We start from the raw sequence: 19,710 nt of genomic DNA, 5'->3' as shown, positions 1-19,710 counted from the left end.
TGAACGACTGCGGATTGATTTGGGGGCTGAACAAATACATTGCAGTGCGTATACAAACTCACAAATATGGAATCCATAAAAAATGAGGATCAACTGTATGTTTAGAAAGCTCCCTCTGTTGGAGAGAGGAGGCAGGTGAGACTAGTAAAAAAGTTATTGCAATGGTTTAGGCAGGAGGTGAGTCAGGGTGATGGGTTTGGGAAAGTTGGTAATTACAACTCGCGGTGTTTGGGGTCTGACTGGTGCAGGGGGAAGTTAGGAGGAAGGCCCATGATGGCTCCCAGGTTGCTAATTTTGGTGATTTGGCAGGTGATGGGTCTACTGATGGAGGTAAGACATACAGCAGGAAAAGCTGGTTGTTTGGGGGTGGGGAAGGTGATATATAGGTTTCCCCCAGAGGTTTGGGAGTTAGTGAGTTCCCAGGAGCATGTGCTGAGTGGCAGGGTGTGGAGGACAGCCAGCAATTGGTAGCAATGGCTGGAGTCCTCAGCCCCGAGGGGGTGGTGGGAGCCCCTGCAGTGGGACACGGCAGCCTAGGGAGAGCGTGTTGAGTGAGAAGAGAAGGAGGTCCAGGCCGCGGTCTGGGGAGCACGGACATTTCAGGAAGCAGGCAAGAAAGAGTTGTCTGTGGAAGAGAAAGAATAGCCACGGACAGAGAAACCAGGGCAGGTTGGAGCGGGGAGAATGTCATGAAAGAAGGATCGAGGAAACCCATCTGCAGAGAGGCCCGTGGAAGTCCTTGGTGACTTCTGCCAGAGTAATTCGGTGGGCAGAAGCTAGAGGGCAGTGGGGGGAGAAAGTGCAGATTGTACCTTTTCAGGAAGCTTGCAAGGGAGGGAGAAAGGCCGGGCAGTGGGCAGAGGGATCAGGGCTGAAGAAGACTTTGCTTCTTCCAGGGAGACGGGATCAGATGCTTAGACGGAAGGGAAGGAGCTGCTGCAGAGCCGTTTGTGCTCTCTATGGCCCCCTGATCCTCAGCCCAGGCCTTTCTGACTCTTCTCACCGTCTTCATTGTGTTCTTCTCGCTCAGACTGACTCTCCCCTGAGCCCCAACTTCAGGAGAAGGTCCTGGTCTCCCTGCTTCCTGCCTGTTCTCCCTGTTAATGGGTTTGGTGGGGAGGGGGTTGGACTGTCTTCTGGAGACCAGCCCTCCCCCCAGGATCCCTTCTGAATGCAGCAGGCCAAGGGCATTCCAGGTGACCTGGTACCCCACCAGTTAACCATCAAAATGATTGTTTCCAAAGAAGAGGAAACCTTTGGTCCTGGGGGACCAGATAAGTTGGCCTGTGGGGCCAAGGTGGTTCCCATTCACTCTACTCAAGAGAGGTAGAAAAGTGCATTGATGTCCCACTGGAAACAGCTCTTAACCAATGACTGATGGAAGTTAGGGGATAAATCCTCTGGCCTCCTCAGCCCAGTTGAGATAACTGGGAGGCCCATGTCCTACTTTTTCCCAGAGGTCCCAGCCGGATTAAGCTCAGTTGCCCATGGAGGTAACTGGCTCCATTACACACACTTGATCAACTTCCTTTCCTTCTGGGCCACACTTTCCATTCCCATGCTGCTATTTCCTGGGGTCACCTCCCGAATAAACAACTTGCATGCAAATCCAGGTCTCAGACTTGGCTTTTGAAGAGTCCAAAGTAAGATACCTCTTGTTTGAAGAGATAGTAATCCTACTTCCTGCAGAATTCTCCATTCTTACCCTACCCAGCCACATGTCCTCACAGAGCTTGTTCTCTTGTTGACTATTGATTGGCTCAGGGGTGGGAATGGTCCCAAACTCAGCTCATCAGTTATACTTCCCTTGCTCAGTTGATTGGCCCATTGTGACAATGTAACCCTTGCTGATCTACTAAGTTTTCTTCCCTGGGACTTTTGAACATGGGACAAGGAGAATGTCCATCTGATGACAAATACAATGAGAAGTGAGGCCGTGGACCTACTGGTGGCCTGCTGTTTGGAAATGCTGCTCTGCTCGATGAGACAAAGGATTCTGGGACAGAAAGGGAAGCAGAAACAAGAGAGGAGCAAGTGAGTGCTCAGAAGGCATTTGTGTCCCCGGCTCCATTTATCTTTGGAGTCCAATAACATTGTTTTCCTTTCTGCATGCAAGTAAGTCACTACATTGTCCCTTTGCCTGAACCTGTTTAATTTTGGTTTCTGTCACTTGCAACTAAGGATACTCCGAGGAACCTTGGGTTTGTCATTTAACAGAGCCTGTTGCACAGGTTTAGGTGTTTAATAGCTGTTAGTTGACTGATGTATGCCATTTGGACTTTACTTCCCTCCTTTGGGGGTTGGGGTCATTAATAACTGCCTTATAGGTTGTTGAAAAGATAAATGAGAAAATGAAAGAGAGAGGGCTTTGCCAACTCAGAAGCATCTCATCCAAGCAAAGAGCCCAGTTTGCTGGGGAGGAGGGTGAGGCATCTTGGGTGTTCATTGCCCTGCCTGGGTCCATGGGTGGACAGGACTTAGCAGTTGGTGGCAGGGGAGGGCTGCATGAAGATGATAATGATGGGAGTGGGGTGGGAGGAATGGCTGGGAGAGATTTTTTCTTTCTTTCTAAGGAATCGATACAAAGGGCAGAGAAGGGAATTAAATGTTTATTGACTCTGTTATGAGTATGCACTGGGCCCAACTCCTCGCATACATCAGAGTACAAACTAGCGACCTGGAGGCCAATGTTTTGTTTGGCCTTCATTGTGCTAAAGAAACATTTTAATTAATTGCCATCATATACAAATCTGGGGATTCCCATGAAAATGTGGTTGCGGGCTACATTTGAAAACCCGGAAGTTCTGGCAACATGGCGCCAGATGCTACAATATTCTTGTAGCATCAACAGCTGGAGTGAGCAACAGCTGTCCCCTTTTGATGGGGTATCTACTCTCCAGTTTGCCACAGACCCCACCAGTCCCCTTCACTCATGTATGCTACTTGCCTGGTCCTTAATCATTTAAGATTGTAATCCTGGACTTTCTCAATCAACTTTCCCAATAGCCCTGCAAGGAGGATACCCTTACAGGTGATAAAACTGAGGGTCAGAGATGAAGCCATCTGCTCCAGGTCACACAGTTCAGGAATAATGGAGCTGGGACTGTAGATCGGTTCTTGTTGACCCGAAAGTCCATTCTCTTGTCAGCATGGGGACTGTTTGGCTGCATGGGGTGGGGAGCAGGAGGAGGTGGAGAGGTTTTATCAGTGATGAGAAGTTGGGGGTGCCATGGATAGAGGCAGGGAGATTTGGGGGCAGGATGATATAGTCAAACTTGGACATTGCCACTTTGGTGGGACCCTAGGCTGTCCAGGCAAAGTAACTTTTAGGACGTGGAAGCTGGGCCTGGTGGGCTGAGGTAAACAGAAATGGATGGTTGTGGCTGATTAGCCAAGAGAGTGAGGCCAGAATGATGTCGGTGTTTTGGTGCGAGTCTGGGTGGCTGGTGCTTCCCAGGAGTGGGGTAGGGGAGGAGGAGGGTGGGGATGAGGAAAGCAGGTCTGGTAGAGGGGATGGTGTGTCCAAGTTTGGAGGTGTTGGGTTTGAGGGCCTGTGGGATGTACCGGGGAGATGTCCAGGGAGAGTCACCTGAATGAGGCTGGAGCACAGAAGAGAGGTCCAGACTACAGATAATGTCTAGAGATGAAGCTGTGATGTCTGGGTCAGACAAAAGGACCCAGGCCTGGGGGTCAGGGCCTTAGTATTGGGTGGAGACTGGAGAGATGCAACCCCCCCAATCACTCTCTCTGACCTTCTGCAAGGTAATGAGGATGCCCACCCCACCCTCACCCAGCAGGCCCCTCCATAATCAGCTTCCCTGGGGATGTTTGAGCGAAATGGATGAGAGCGAGGCAGACAGAAAAGGAGGGAGGGAGAACTGGTTATCGCTTCCCCTCGGCTCCAAGTGGATAATTACATAGCTCTCTGAGCCCCAGGACTGGGCCAGGCGGCAATCCATAAAGACAGCCTCTCAAAATTAATGGGACTCCAAGGGGTTTGGGGGTGGGGGAGGGCCATGGTTGAGAGAAGCTGAGGTGAGATGAGCTAGAGATCGGAAGACACTGTATCTGGCAGAAAGTGTCTGAGATGCAGGGTTTGAAACAGAGCTGGAGAGAGATGGAGGGAAAGGGCAAGGAAACTGAAGCCCAGAGAGGTTAAGCTACCTGCTCAGAGTCACACAGCAGCGAAGTGGTGTTTGACCCCTGACTGTCTCCAGAGCACCTGGCCTTAGTTCATGCTGTGGTCTGGCCTTTGTCTTAATTGAGAAGTCAGTGGGAAATGGGCCTGCAGTAAACCCTGAGCCGGTAGCTGGGGGGAGAACATTGACTTCTGGAGAGGGTGAAAGAGGAAGAGGGAGCAAGCACTACTTGTCCTTCAAGCTCAGCTCGACTGCGACCCCTACCCCACTGGAACCAAGGGCTTCCCTGTGCCCCACCAGCAAGCCTTCCTAACTCTCTCTAGATCTCGTGGAAGAGGAATTATTTCATTCTCATATCTGTCCTGCCCTGCGGCCATGAGCCCTTAAGGGCAGGGCGGGGCCTGCACAATCTCTATCCTAGCACAGAATGCTCAGTAAATTTAAAAATCAAGCAGAAAAGGGACATTAGTGGAGCTGGAGTCTGAACACATTAGCAGTTTGGTTTACAGTACTGTGCCAATGTTAATCTCTTGGCTTTGATAAAGTTACCATGGTTATGTAAGATGTTAACCTGAGGGGAAGCTGGATGAAGGGCACATGGGAGCTCTCTGAATTATATTGGTAATTTTCACATTATCCCAAAATAAGTTTATTAAAGAAAAACAAGAGCAGACACTAGCTGTTGTTTGGGGGGCGGGAAGGGCGTTGATAAGGTCTGGGCAGGGGTCAGGGCCCCAGATGGGAGCTGGGGTGCAGAAAGTTGACACAGGAGCCCCACAGCAGCGTTCTGACCCAGATGGGGCACACAAAGGTTCGTGGCATGAGGGCAGCCCAGTTAGGGCAGCACCACTCACTTAGGGGCCCACTGGCCAAGTGTCACTAGGGTCCCAGCCTGAGTCTAAACTGTGCTCACCCAGAATTCAGTTCAGCAGGAGGATGGGGGTGGGGAGAAAAGCACCTAAAATATCCTGACAATCTGTATGTACCATTTACCTCACACCTATTATGTGCTAGAAGCTTCCTAAGCTGCTTCACATATAGTATCTACTTGAATTCTCACAAAATTCTTAGGCTCAAAGAGATTAGGTAACTTGTCCAAGGTCACACAGCATGTTCTGTCCAGAGCTCTTCTGATAGACAGGATGGGAGACTTTTTCAAGCTCAATCCATGAAGGGGACTTATTGTATGAGGACAGGAGCTGCTGGACCAGCAGGCCTCCAGCAGCCTGGAACTCAGGAGCTGGCAGGATTGAGGTTGCCTCCAGTCCCTTCTCCCTGTGGCTGCTTGGTCATCTCATCTTGGCTCTTGTCTGCATTGCTGCTCTGTCCTCTCTGACACCTGGCCCTGAAGGTTGTTCTGTCCCCGGTACTTGGTGGTGATGCCAGCTTCTCTTTCTGGCCTCTGTGCAGAAGGAACAACTGATTGGCTCAGTTCCTCCTCCTATGGACTGGCCACCCAAGCTTGGGTCCAGGCAGCTGTGGCCTGGATGGGCAGGGCATGCAGGCCAATATGGCTCAGTCTGCATTCTGTTAATGGATTGCTTGGGTTTGAATCCCCACTTCCTCCCTGTGTGATCTTGGGCAAGTCATTTTACCTTTCTGTGCTCTCAATTCATCAATGAAGTAATAATGGTACACGCTTCCTGGGGTTGCTGTGAGGACTGAGTGCGCAGATAGGTCTTACGACACGGCCTGGTGCAGAGGAAGCACCCTCCTTCGACTGATTATTATGATTATTTCCATGGTAGAATATGGTGCGTCTACTTGGCAGGGGAAGTGAGTGTGGCAAGCCGTGAAGACCATGTCTGCTGCACCCAGCCAGTGCATGGACTGTTGACTCCAGCAATCTCACTCCTAACCTGTCTGTGATCCTGTGTGAAGGACTCAGCCTAAGGAAAGTGAGAATTCAGCCTTCAGGATCCGGGAGGGTATGGGTGTGTGTGTGTGTGTGTAATAATTTTGACCTCCCCCCACCCCCCACACACTGGCTGAGACCTTGGGCAACGGCCCTGCTTTGGCCCTTATGCTCTCACAGGGCCTCAGCAGAGCACAGGTGCATGTGTGGGCAATTGATGGCTCTTAGTGGAAATGAAGGGCTTGTCTGAGCATCAGGAATCTTCTAGGATTGCAGGAGACTCTTGCCTGAATCTGGGTAAGTTAGCAAGTGGGAGAAGGGCAGGGAACGCAGTGATTTTAGGGGAGAGCTGCAAAATTTGAGCTCCTTCTTCCATCCTCATCTGTAGAACACCTATTTCTCCCAGCTCAGAATCCTGTCTAGAAGCCTCTCTGGGCCCCCAGCAGCTGGGTGCATTGGTGGAGATCAGGGGCAGGAGAAGACTGAGACAGTTGGTAAGAAGTTGGCTCAGGCCTTCAGATATCAGGTCCAAGCAAGATGTGGGAGGAGGAAGAGAGGCCATAAGGAAGCTTTGTGTCAGATACTATTCATTTAATCCAAACAACAATGAGGAGCTGTGATGATCATTACCCCCATTTTACAGATGAGAAAACTGAGGCTTAAAGAGGGTAAGCAACTTTTCTTCTGTTCATTTTGAACATGCCAAGATTAATTCTACCCCCGGGCCTCTGTATTTGCTCTTCTTTATGTACAGTCCTCTGCCCTCTAATCTTCACAAGGCCAGTGTATTAGTGCTGTCTTGCCATGTAACAAATTACCCCCAAAATTAGTAGCTTAAAATAACAAATATTTATTATCTCAAAGACACCATGGGTCAGGAATTCAAGAGCAGCTTCAGGACCACATTATGACTTTTATAGGACGTAGGCACTTTTGCCTTTTTTGGCCCCTTCCTTCTTAAAATAATGTAAAAATTATATTTTATGATTGTGTTGATATAAAGATGGATATTAAAACACTTTTTAACCTCAAATTTCTTTTTCCTAATTTTAACAGAAATTAAAATATCTTTGTGGTTCCTAAAAGTATTATGGGCCCTGGGCAGCGTGTCAACTGTGTCTAGTGGGTGAATTGGCCCTGAGTGGCTTAGCCAGGTAGTTTTGGCTCAGAGTCTCTCATGTGGCTGCAGTTGAGATGTTGGCATGGGCTGCAGTCATCTGAAGGCTTGCCTGAGACTGGAGGATCCACTTCCAAGATGGTACGCTCACTTGGCTATTGGCAGAAGGCCTCAGCTTCCAGCTATGTGGGCTTCTCTACGGTGCTGCTTGATTGTCATGACATGGCATTTGACTTTCCCCTAGAGTGAGTGACCCGTAAGAGAGACGAGAGTCAGGAGGAATCCACAATGCCCTGTATGCCCTATCTTGGAAGTCATACATGGTCAACATACCATAATGTCTGCTGCGTTCTTTTCCTTAGAAGTGTATCACTAAATACAGCCTTCCCTAAGGGGCTTATGGGGAGGAAAATTAGGTTCCACTTTTTGAAGGCAGTGGACACATTTTAAAAGAATTTGTGGATATATTGTAAAGCCATCACACCTGGCTTCAGAGAGGCCATCTTTGACCACCAGTTTCTCTCTGTGCTGCCATCCTCCTAGTGTTTTCTAACACATCCCTCAGCATGTCCCTACCTGAGACTACCTTGTTCATTTATCTGATTGTTCGTCTGCCCAACTAGAAGGTAAACTCCATGAGATGGACATCTTGTCTGTCATTTCACTGCTATCACTGCAGGGTCTAGCACAGAGCCAGACACATATGAGTCTCTCAGTATTTAGTGAATGAATGAATGAATGAATGAGTGAGTGATCAAATCATTCACTGGTAGGAGAAGCAGGAGCCATTTGGGGCAGGTGGTGGAGGGGGTATATGTGGAGAGGCTGAAGCTGTCATAGAGGTGGTTGTCCTGGGATGGTTCCTAAGGACCCAGGGGTTTGGGAAGAAGCGGGGAAATAGTGAGGGGATGTCAGGCTGCAGAGGCTGGACGATTGAAGGCCATGGGATTATGTTGTGGGCGGGAGCCTCAGATTATAGGGTCTAGGGATGGAGCCAGATATAGGAACAGGTAATTTACAAAGTATTATGACAAATGCATAATGGAAGGGTGTTTGGGCCCATTAGGCTGGATCCTGACACTGTCACCGCTGATTAAAGCCCTTGCTTTTGGCCCCACCCTTAACTGGATCTTGCTCACCATTGATGAGTCCTGGGGAGATGGGCTCTGCCTCTGGGTTGCTGCAAGACTAGCTCACCTGCCTGTGCTACTCCATTCAGCCTCTGAGAGGCAGCAGAGGTCCAGGCTTGACTGTAGCTCCCCAGCCTCTGCAGCCTTTGGCAGAGTGGAGAAATGGTCTCTGCTGCCAGCTCCAGCTCCAGCTCTGCTGGATTGGGTGGAGGGATGCTCAGGCTAAAGATTTAGGGTGTCTACAGGTGTTTTTTCTGGAAGATGAGTGTGTGTGTGTGTGTGTGTGTGTGTGGGGAGGGACGGGGGGGTTTGGATGGGGGGTACAAACTTGTTCTACCTTTATGAGGGAGCTTGGACTTTACCTAAGGACAGGGGGAAGTTCACCGAAATGTTTGAAGAAGAGAAGCAATACATCAGACATGTGGTTTTAGAAAGGTCACTCTGGCTACAGGAGGAAGGATGATGGAAGCTGAAAGTCCAGACAGGAAGCTGTGGCAATAGTCGAGGTTGGTGAAGGCCAGGGTGTACAAGGAATCGGCCAGGCCACTAGGCAGGTGGTGGGAGGATTCCTGGGGAACAGCGTGGTGGTGTTGGACCCCAGAATGAGAATGCCACTGCCGTGGTGGCAGAGGGCTCAGGACATGGGTCCAGCCCAGACCCCCATTGTCCATGGACTGGCTTGCCAGGAAGGGTGTCAGGGCTGCAAATCAGGGCCAGGTGCCAGGGACCCTCAACTGGAGCACAAGTGGTATCAAGGTGTTGACCTTGACACCAGGTGGAAGGTCTGGTCAGGCCTGACTCAGAATGGCAGCTGGCACCATGGTGCCCCAAAGGTGCTGTTGCCAGACATCAGGGAAGAAGTGGAAAAGTCCTGGAGGATTCATCTGGACTTGGCCCTGATCTAGAATTGACCACAGTCCTAGAATTGACCATAGTCCTATGCTTTCCCACCCAGGGCTGAATCTCTGGGTTCCACCTGCCCTCACCCTACCTGGCTCCAGGTTCTCCTTCAGGGCCAGTGTTGAGCTGGAGGCTGGTTGTGTGATCACAGGTGGTCTTGTGCCAGGAGGCTGTAGTTGGACTGGGTCTGGCATAGCACCTGGCTGCCTCCCAGGGCTCAGGGAGGAGGGTGGCTCCTTTAAGCTCTTGCTGCAGATGATGAAGAATTCATCTCCGAGACTCTAGAAAGGTTTGGGGTTGTCTCCTTTCTCTCTTCACATTGGCTATTACCTATGTCTGGAACATTCTCCCCCTGCTTGCTTTTACCTGGCCAAACTCCTATTCATCTTTTATGTCTCAGTTTAAATGTTACTTCCTTGGAAACACTGTTGGTACCCCAATTATTCTCAGTGCATCCTTTCCTTTCCATAAAGTGCATTTATTAGAAGTTATACTTTTATATGTGTGTGTGTGTGTGTGTGTGTGTGTGTGTGTGTTAACATCATAGTAGACTGGAAGTTCCCTGGAGGTAGGGAACATTTCTCTTTTACTCATATCCCCAGACTCTAGGCCCATGCCTGGGACACCGGAGGCCCTCCAAAAAATATTTGTTGAATGAGAGAAAGAAAGAATGTATGCATCATGGATGCCCCTGAGGACACCCTAGGTGTGTTGAGAACTCATAAAGCCACAGAGTAAACCTGGCATCTCCCTGGGTCATCACATTTACCTGATGATAAGGGATTAGAAGCCTTATATTTACTTATTAAGTGAATATTTTACATTACAAAAGTTATACATCTTCCTTGTCAAAATTCAATCAATAGGCATTATTTTTTTATTGAAACAAATCCTGACACATCATGTAGTAGAATAGAAAGTTCGCCTGGGTTTTAAAGAGAAAATATGAGACTTCAAAGACATTTTGAGCTTGAGGGGGCTGCAGCCCCGGCCCCTGCAGGTCTGGGGTCGCTCCTATGGACTGGGCACTGCCGTGGTGGAGTCTGGGAAACTGTTGTCAGGCAGTTGTGCTACTGTCTGTGTGTGGCTGCAAAGCACGGAGTGCTGACTCTCGCAGTGAGCTTGTCGGGACTCCAGAGAGCAAACACCAGCCTTACATAACCTGAAGTCTGCGGTCAGATTCTGGGCAGGGCCTGGGGAAGACTGTTTACAGGTGGTGGGGATGTAGGAAGGCATCCTGGGGGTTTTCAGGAAGGAAACCTCCCTTGTGGGGAAATAAAAATCTCGCAAACAGCCCAAGGAAGAGAGTTCACTTACTGGGGCGGGGTGGGTGGGGGTAAGGGAGGGTGTCCTGTAATAGGTCAGCTGTTTTTGAGGCATACAGTTGGTTGCCCAGGGCCAATGCCTTCAGAGCCACAGAGAACTGGGTTTGAGTGGGAAGGAGGTGCCGTTGGATTGGCTGGAGTGTGCAACATACAGCCAGTCTGGAAGACCAAGAATGAGTGAACCATGCAGAATGACAGCGTTACTTGCAAAATGGGTAGCACAGAGTGAGAGAAAGAACATGGACCACAGCTCTGGGCGCAAACCCTGGCTATGACACTTTTAGTTATGTGACTTTGGTCCAGCACTTTCCCTCTCTGAGCCTCAGTTGCTCCATCTGTAAAAGGGGGACACTAATCTCCATCTTTAAGGGGGTTATGAGGGTTGTATTAGGACTTTGTTCTCTGCTACACACTAGATTTACCCAGGTGGTGTTTAAAATACACTGATACCTGGGCTTCAGCCCAGACTAACTGAATCAGAATCTCTGGGAATAGTACCGAGCATGTAGGACGCTTTAAAAGCACCCAGCTGATTCTGTGTGTGGCCGGAGGGGAGAGCCCTGTAATAGGCGACCAGACCATAGCCTTGTGACCATCTCCAGCAGCGGAAGCAGTGGCTGTTTCCCAATTAATTCACAGCAGCCTTCCCAGACTTTGTGGGCAGTCAACAAGCTGCTCTGTGCTTCTAATTAAGCTGATCTCCTTTTCTCAGCTGTCCACTCTGTGTATGTGTCTGAGCTGTTCGGGACAGGGGACAGCAAGTGAAGTGCTCTCATGGGGATGCAGCTGCCTTCTGTCCAGTGGCCTCGGTGTGACAGACGGACACAGACCTATAGGGAGAGTGACATAGCGACAGCCGAGGCCTAGAACAAGGGGCCCCTTTCTATCCCCACCTTCCAAGAAAGCCAGAAAGAGATTGGGTTAATGCTTGAACTTGACCTGCAGAAGCTCCTGGCCACTTGGAAGGGCTTATAGAAACACAGAATGCTAGGCCCCTCTCTTAGAGTTTCAGATTCAGTCTGTCTGGGGTATTAAAAAAGCAAAAACACACACAAAAAAAACCCTGTGATGTTTGTTAAGGCACTGTAAGGAAGACTTTATTCAAGGGCGGGGCCAGGGAGGGAAGGCTATCACAACAAGTACAGGACCACTGCAATGGGATTTTGGAGTGAGGGAGAGGTTAGGCTCACCTCCGAACACTTGGCCAAGTGGGAACTTATAGCCAAGCGGCGTGGTGGGGGTCAGTGGATGGAAAGTCACTGAGAAGAAGCATCAGGGGTAAGAGGGGTTCTGGCTAAATCGACCTGGTGGGATTCCTGCTGAAGGCTGGCCAGGGCGACCACACATCACCTGGGGATGGTCTAGAGCAGGAGTGTCACAACTGCAGCCCGCGGGCCAACTGCGGTCTGCAATCCATTGTTAATTGGCCCACAGCAAATTCCAAAAATATATTTAGTTTACTTAAATAAACCAGGTGAGGCAATACGTACTTCACCTCGAGTGAGTGGCCCGGCTGTTTGTGTATTTTACCGCATATGGCCCTTGGGAAAAAACATTGAAAAAAGCTTGGACATCCCTGGTCTAGAGGGTGAGGAACTGATTGGATATTGAGATGTTGAAGGTGGGACATTTTGGCTAAACTGACTTCTTAGCAGGATTCTTGCTAAAATTGGATAATGCAGAGAGGAACATGGAAATCAAGGCCTAGCTGAAAAAGAGCCCAGAGGCACCTGATGGAATTTGGTGGAGGGGGAATCTTTGCGGAGGTGGGGCCGAGAATGGGCATGTCTACCAAATTCCCAAAGTTATGGTACTGGATCCAGGGCTATACTTTGAGAAAGATGGACCTAGAGAGAGGCCCAGAGAGAAGTCAAACGGAAAAGCAGACAGATGGACAGATAGGCAGACAGACAGACAGAATCTGAGACAGAGAAACCCAGATGACATGGCCCCCATCCCATTCACACACACACACACACACCGAGAGAGAGAGAGAGAGAGAGAGAGAGAGAGAGAGACAAGCCCAGAGAGGTGATAGACAGCTAAACAGACCCACAGACATGCTCTGAGGCAGAGGTACTGAGGGGGCTGAGACTGAGGCACATGTAAGAAGAGCTAGGGAGAGATAGGGACCAGAAACACAGATCCAGGAAGGAGACCCCTCCCTGGTCCCTCACCCCAGGTTGGAGAATGACCAGATACCGAGAGAGAGAGAGAGAGAGAGAGAGAGAGAGAGAGAGAGAGAGAGAGAGAGAGAGACTGCTCCCAAAAGACAGGCAGACAGCACCAATGCAGAGGAAGGGAGACTGAGGAGCTGACCTGGAGGAGAGTGAGCAGGCACCAGGGTCAACTGGCCAGGACCTGGGGGACAGCCCCTCCAGGGTGTGTCCGCTTGCACCGGATTCTTACAGATGCAGGAAATGTGTAAATGCCCTGATGTTTAAATCAGTCCTGGTGGGAGTGTTCACCCCATGTCATGACCCTTGGGGAACCCGATGTGGGAGGCTTTAGAAGCAATGGCTCCTCTTTTCTGTTCGGGGTTTGCCTGGATGGGACCTTGCTCTTCCACTCAAAGGTTGGCTCCTGTGCCCTCCTCCAGGAAGCTTTTCTGACTACGTTGCCCGTGGGTCTCTTGTCTCCTGTTGAGTTTTGCAGCTCTGGCTTCTTGAGCTCTTTTTGGAGCTCTCAGGGCATTGGCACTTTGTTTCTGGTGTGACCCTGGGTTAAGTGAGACCCCCGTCTGTGTGTCCCCACACAGACAGGGGGTCTGTGGGTGAAGGTTGGCCGAATGACCCCTAGGGCACTCTCCATTTGAAACACTTTGTTTTACTCCCTCTCTCCTACCCCCTCCCCTTTTTAAAATGTATTAGTTTCAGGTGTACAAAACAATGCAATAGTTAGACATTTCACCCCTCACAAAGTGATAACCCCTCTCCCCCAATCTACTACCCCTTTGACATTGTATAAAGCTGTTACAATTCCATTGACTCTATTCCCTATGCTGTACTCCACATCTTGTGACTGTATATGTATTAAACTATAGTTGACATTCAGTATTATTCAGCTTCAGCTTCAGGTGTACAGTGCAGTGATCAGGCATCTATACAGTCCATGAAGTGGTCTCTCTAATAAGACATGTGCCCATCTGACACCCTACAAAATCTTTACAACATTGTTGATTATATTCCTCCAACTGTCTTTCATATCCCCTTGGTAATATTGTGGTTACCAATTTATGCTGTCTAATCCCTTCCCCTTCTCCCTCATCCCCACCCACCTCCCTTCTAGCAACCATCAGTTTTTCCTCTATATCTCCGAGACTATTTCTGTTTACTTTGCTCCTTTATTTAGATCTTTAGATTCCACATATAAGTGAGATTGTATGATATTTGTCTGTCTCCGACTGACTTATTTCACTTAGCATAATGTTCTCTAGGTCCATCCATATAGTAGCAAATGGTAAGATTTCATTCTTCTTCTTTTTTTTTAAATTTTATTGGGGAATATTGAGCAACAGTGTGTTTCTCCAGGGCCCATCAGCTCCAAGTCGTTGTCCTTCAATCTAGTTGTGGAGGGCGCAGCTCAGCTCCAAGTCCATTCGCCATTTTCAATCTTTAGTTGCAGGGGGCGCAGCCCACCATCTCATGTGGGAATTGAACCGGCAACCTTGTTGAGAGTTCACGCTCTAACCAGCTGAGCCATCCGGCCACCCCTGATTTCATTCTTCTTTATAGCCATCTCCTACCCTTTTTTGAATTATGTTCCCCTGTCCTTAAAATTTTCTTGAGTGAGGCCCCTCAATAGAGTGCCAAAAAAAAAAAAAAAATTATACGCATTTTAAAAAGAAAAAACTGTAGTAAAATTGTAACACTCAATATAGACTGATAACAAAAGATGAATACAAGGTGTATACATTTTTGGCATGCCCAGTATATATTTATTTATAAAATATACCCATCATAAGATACACACAAAATATAAATTGAAAAGAATGAGATCAAAATACAAATAGAAGTTACAATATGTCTGTAGTTTTCCTCTCCTGGGAGACCTCTGCTCTAGTTTGTAAGCTCCCTGAAGCCATCTCTGTCTCCTGTAGCCCACATAGGACTTTCTTGGCTCTGGGGAGGTTGTTCTGTGATTTGTCGATAGTAACAGTAATAGAACACTTACTCAGTGCTCGCTATGCGCTAGGTACCATGCCAAGCACTTTCCATGAATTAACTTATTTAAAGTCCCATCACAACCCTCTGAAGTGGGTACCATCATTATGTATCTGTACTTCCCAGGAGGGGAGACTGAGGCATAGAGATGGTGAACAACTTGCCATTATCAAGCAGATAGGAAATAGCATGGTTGGGGTTTGAACCCTGGTCCAGACAACAAACTCAGGTGACCAAGGTTGTTTCTGCATCTGAGGCCTGGCCCTTAAACTACATGTTCCCAGAAGGTGGAGGCCATACCATCTGTTTTCATTAGAACTGTTACTACCGCAGCTAAATATTCTCAGAGAACTTCCCGTAGCCTGTGCCAGGAGCTGTCCCCACATAATTCCTTTTCTCTTTCCCCAAACCCCTCGAGATCAGTATGACTATTCTTAAAAAGCCTGACCCTGGGAGGCAGTTCCTTCTCCTGGGCCTGGCTGGGACACTCTCAGGTCACCCTGGCTGAGCTGGAAGGTGCGATTTCTCCACAAACATATTAAGAGATGCATCAAGTTGCCCTAGAAACGAGACTCTAGTTAAGTGCCTGAAAAGTAATTATAAACTCCAGAATATCTTTCAGCCGAGCAGGTGGCTGGAAAATTAGAAATCTATTTCTGAGACACCTTCTGCTTTCCAGAAAGGCTGAGGTTACGTTTTAGGGAGGGCCGAGCGCTGGCGGCCTCCGCGGAGTGTGTGCGTGGACACGCGTGCGTGTGTGTGCGTGTGTGGACTGGGTGCAGCAGAGAGGAGAGACGCCAGTCTGGGGGCGCAGTGCTGGCGCCCGCCCTTACTTGGTGCTCCCTGCACTGCGGATGTGGCAAACCGCCTCCTCTCCGGTGTCACCCCTGAGAGCTGGGTTGCTAGGACACCGGAGCCGAGGAGATGCCAGCTGACTTGCCAAACAATTTTTCTTCCAATTAGGAATAATTAGACAATGGGAGGAAGTGCGCACTTGAATGGTAGCAAACTGTCTTGCAGCTCGGGGACTCCGAGGAGCCATCAGGGCTTTGTGGCTTGAATGTTGTCCTCAAGAAGGAGCCTGTCTCTGCACCCAGAGCACCCACTCGGGACGGAGAAAGAAAACTCACATTTATTAAGTGTCTACCACACGTCAGGTGCCATTGCCCACTGCTGTACAGGCACGATCCTCTCTCATGCTCACGACAAGCCTGGAAGAGTGACGGGCATCCTTTGCTATGATCCCTTCACTGCACGCTGGCCCTGTGGGACTCACTCCTTTGGTTCCCAAACTTTTGGGTTCCTTGCATGTGCTCACCCTGCAGCCCGGCTGCTCTTGCTCTTCCTCTCTGCATAGCTGGCTCCTTCTTACCCTTCAGGTGACCACTCTTGTTCCTCAAAGTAGGTCCCCTCCCCTGCTTTTTCCCCTTGCTAATATCCTTTATGGCGCTCATTAGAGCTGGACATTTTTCTGTCTGTCCATTTGTTTTCTCATCTGTCTTTCTAGCTAGAATGTCGGATTCGTGAGAACAGGGGACACTGTGTGTCTCATTCATGGCACGATTCCTGGCACATAAACGACTCTCAATACCTCTGTGTCGAATGAATGAGTGAGTGAATGAATGAATGAGGATCTCTGTATTGTTGAAAGGAAGCTGAGGCCAGGTGAATCTAAGGTTCTTCACTAACGTGTGCAGCTAGGAAGTGGTTGAGCCAGTCCTGGCCCCGTATTGACCTGACTCCCAAGCTGGTTCTCTTCCTGTAGCATCATGCTGCCTTGGTCCACACCCCTCTCCACAGAGGACTGCTGCTCACGAGAGGGAAGAAAGACCACAGGGTCTCTTGCCATCCTTAGATTTGGGGATTCTAAATGATGGCTATGTGGCAGTGTAGGATAGAGTAAACCTACCTGCGTTCAAATTCCAGATTTACTGATTATGAGCTTTATGATGCTGGGTCTCAGAGTTCCCATCTGTGATATGGGGATGTCAACAGAACCTATTTCATAAGGCTGTTGTGAGGATATAGGGAGATAATACATATGTAAAGTTTAGAACAGTGCCTGGCACACGGGAAGTACCTTCCACAATCTGAGTTCTAGAAGAAGCAGGGGTGACAAACTGCTCAATTGTGTGGGACACATCAGCCCTTTGGGTCCCTGGTATAAATTATTCAGCCTGGCATCTGAGGTGCCAACTTCTTAATAGTGCCACTCTTGGGAAGGTGAGAGAGGTTAGCAGATATGGAAGAGCCTATTGTAGTGTCTGGTGCATATAGTAGGTGTTCAGTGAATGACAGTTGAGCTGCTCCTGAGATAGCCAGGCTGAATACCCAAATGACTGTTGAAGCTCTACACCTGGGGGTGCCATAAGCCCCTCAAATGCAGCAATAAAAATAGCTACTGAGCAGTATTATGTGTCAGACACTGAATTCTTTCTATGTATCATTCTGAGTTTGATTATAAACTCTGTGGAAATAGAGTCATTTGTACTCTTTCTCAAGTGCATAGTTGGTATTCAATATACATTTGTTGAATGAATTAATGACCTCATTTAATTGTCCCAATAACTTTATATGATAGATATTATTATCCCCATTTAATGGAAACTAAGTTTATGAAAGGATAGGTTACCTTTTTAAGTTCACAAGTTAGCAATGGCAAAGGCCTGTGCTTTTAACTGCCACTCTCTGTTGCTCCCCAAACTAGTCTAAAATTGACCCATCATCCTCTCTTACCTCTCTCTCTTCCATTACTGCTAAAAAATGAAAAAATGAACAACAAAAACTGAGCCCTGTGCCCCCTCCTGTTTTCTACCTCAATGAATGTTCCCACTGCAATAACCTGTTTCCATCCCCTCTCCATTCAGCATCGAGTGATATTTTAAAAAACCTCAGTCAGGTATGTCACTTCCTTGTTCCAGTGGTTCCCCATTGTGTTGGAATAGTATCTACACTCATTAGCATGGTTTGGAGGCCCTGTCCAATCTGGTAGCTGCCCTCCTATCTGACCTTATCTACCATTCTCCACTTTGCTAACTTGCTCACTCTTCTCCAGCCACACTTCTGTCCTCAAGGCCATTCCCACCCCAGGGCTTTTGCAACTACAGTGCCTTTGGTATATGTAGTGGATTAAAGAGGACCACAGATTATTTATCCCTCCTCTCGCTCGGAGATGGAGTCTGTTTCTCTGTCCCCTTGAATTTGGGCTGGGATACGATTGCTTTGACCAATCAAATGTAGTAGAAATGACGCGGTGCCAGTTCTGGACTGGCAACTTCTGCTTTCTTCCTTTTGGGACTCAGTTGCCATATTGTGAGGAAGCCCAAGCAGCCTTGTGGCGTTCTATGTGGAGGTTGATTTTCGCACCTAGCTAACAGCCCCAGGTGAGTTCCCAGCTGACATCTAAATCAACTTGCTGGGCCATATGGTTGAATCCTATTGAAGTATATCCTTTAGGCTCAGTTCAACCATCCCAAATGGTGCTCCATAAAGCAGAGTTTCCACTGAGCTCTGCAAAAATTGCAGAACTGGGAGCAAATAAATTGTATTAAACTATTAAGTTTTGGAGTGGTTTGTTATGGAGCAAAGGTTAAATCATACAGTCTAAGATACTCTTCTCCCAGATCTTTACCTAGCTAGATCTTTATCATTCTAGCCACCTGCTCAGAGAGGTTTTCCCTGGCCACTCAACCTGAGATAGCTCCTCCCTAGTAACTAGTAACTTTCTATCATGTCACCCTTTCTTATTTTCTTCATGTACTTCTAACTAATCATCCATCTGTTTACTTATTTATTGTCTGTCTCTTCCCAGTAGAATGAGGAACTCCAGGAGAGTGGATTTGGCTGACTTCCCAGTGCCTAGAGCAGTGCCTGGCACATAGTAAAGCTTCAATACATCTTTGTTACATTAATCACCCTCATATCTGTTATGGATTCTGCATTAGTTTCCTATTGTTGTTGTGATAAATTACCACAAACTTTGTGGCTTAGAACAACTTTATTATCTTACAGTTCTAGAGGTCAGGAGTCTAAAATGGGTGAGCAGGCTGTATTCCTTCTAGAAGCTCTAAGAGAGAATCTGTTTTCGTGCCTTTTCCAGCTTCTACAGGCTTCCCGCATTCCTTGTCTTGTGGCCTCGTGTCACTCTAACCTCTGCTTCCATCATCACATTCTTTTCCCTTTTTCTCTGATTCTGATCCTCCCGCCTTCCTCTTATAAGGATCCTTATGATTACATAATCCAGGATAATCCCTCCACCTCAAGAGCCTTAACTTAATCATATCTACAAAATCTTTTGCCTTGTAAGGTAATATGCACAAATCCTAGGGATTAAAATGTGGACAACTTTGGGGGCTGGTATGCTGTCTACCACTGGCCGGATGCCCATCTGTCTTTTTCAAGGATTTATGCTCTTTCGACTTCCTCCTTCTTCCCCACTGCACTGCCACACATCCCTGGCCTCAGGCTTCACAATATCGAGGCGCTGCCTCAGTGGATAGGCCATGGGTTCTCTTCCCGAACAGCTCTTGACCAGGAAATCTGGGAGTGATAAGGGGATTCTAAGACTTTTTAGAATTTAATATTCTGGTGTTCTGGTATACTGCATTCTTGTTAAATACTGAAATGCGGGCCATTTTTGTTAGTATACCAATATTATTTCAGTATTTTAAAAAGTCAGAATCATGGATGTCTGAAGCCTACCCAGAGAGTTATATGTCATGTTAAGATTTCCAATTGAACAAAGGCACACTCCTTCAGAAAGGGTTCTGAGCACCTCTTGGCTCTCTGTGAGACCCATTCAAGATCTCTTATTGCAGTTTTAATGCCCACAGTCCCACACCTCAGGTAATAATGAGGATGAGTTGTTTGAGCGTCTTTCCCCATATTTTGGTCACTTGTATATCCTTCAATGCCACTTTGGGTCTCTGATGGAATCTTCCTAGAATTGGAGCGGGGAGTGGGGATGGTTGGGTGCAGAAGACTTTAAAGAAAATGGGAAGAAGGTTTGATAAGGGGCTTAGGGGAGAAGAGAGGGCACAAGTGTAGGGAGAGGAGAGCCCCCAGGCCTAATTCTGAGCACT

Source organism: Rhinolophus sinicus, linkage group LG06 (assembly GCF_036562045.2).
Source record: "Rhinolophus sinicus isolate RSC01 linkage group LG06, ASM3656204v1, whole genome shotgun sequence".
Classification (NCBI taxonomy): domain Eukaryota; kingdom Metazoa; phylum Chordata; class Mammalia; order Chiroptera; family Rhinolophidae; genus Rhinolophus; species Rhinolophus sinicus.
This window is presented reverse-complemented; position numbering follows the sequence as displayed.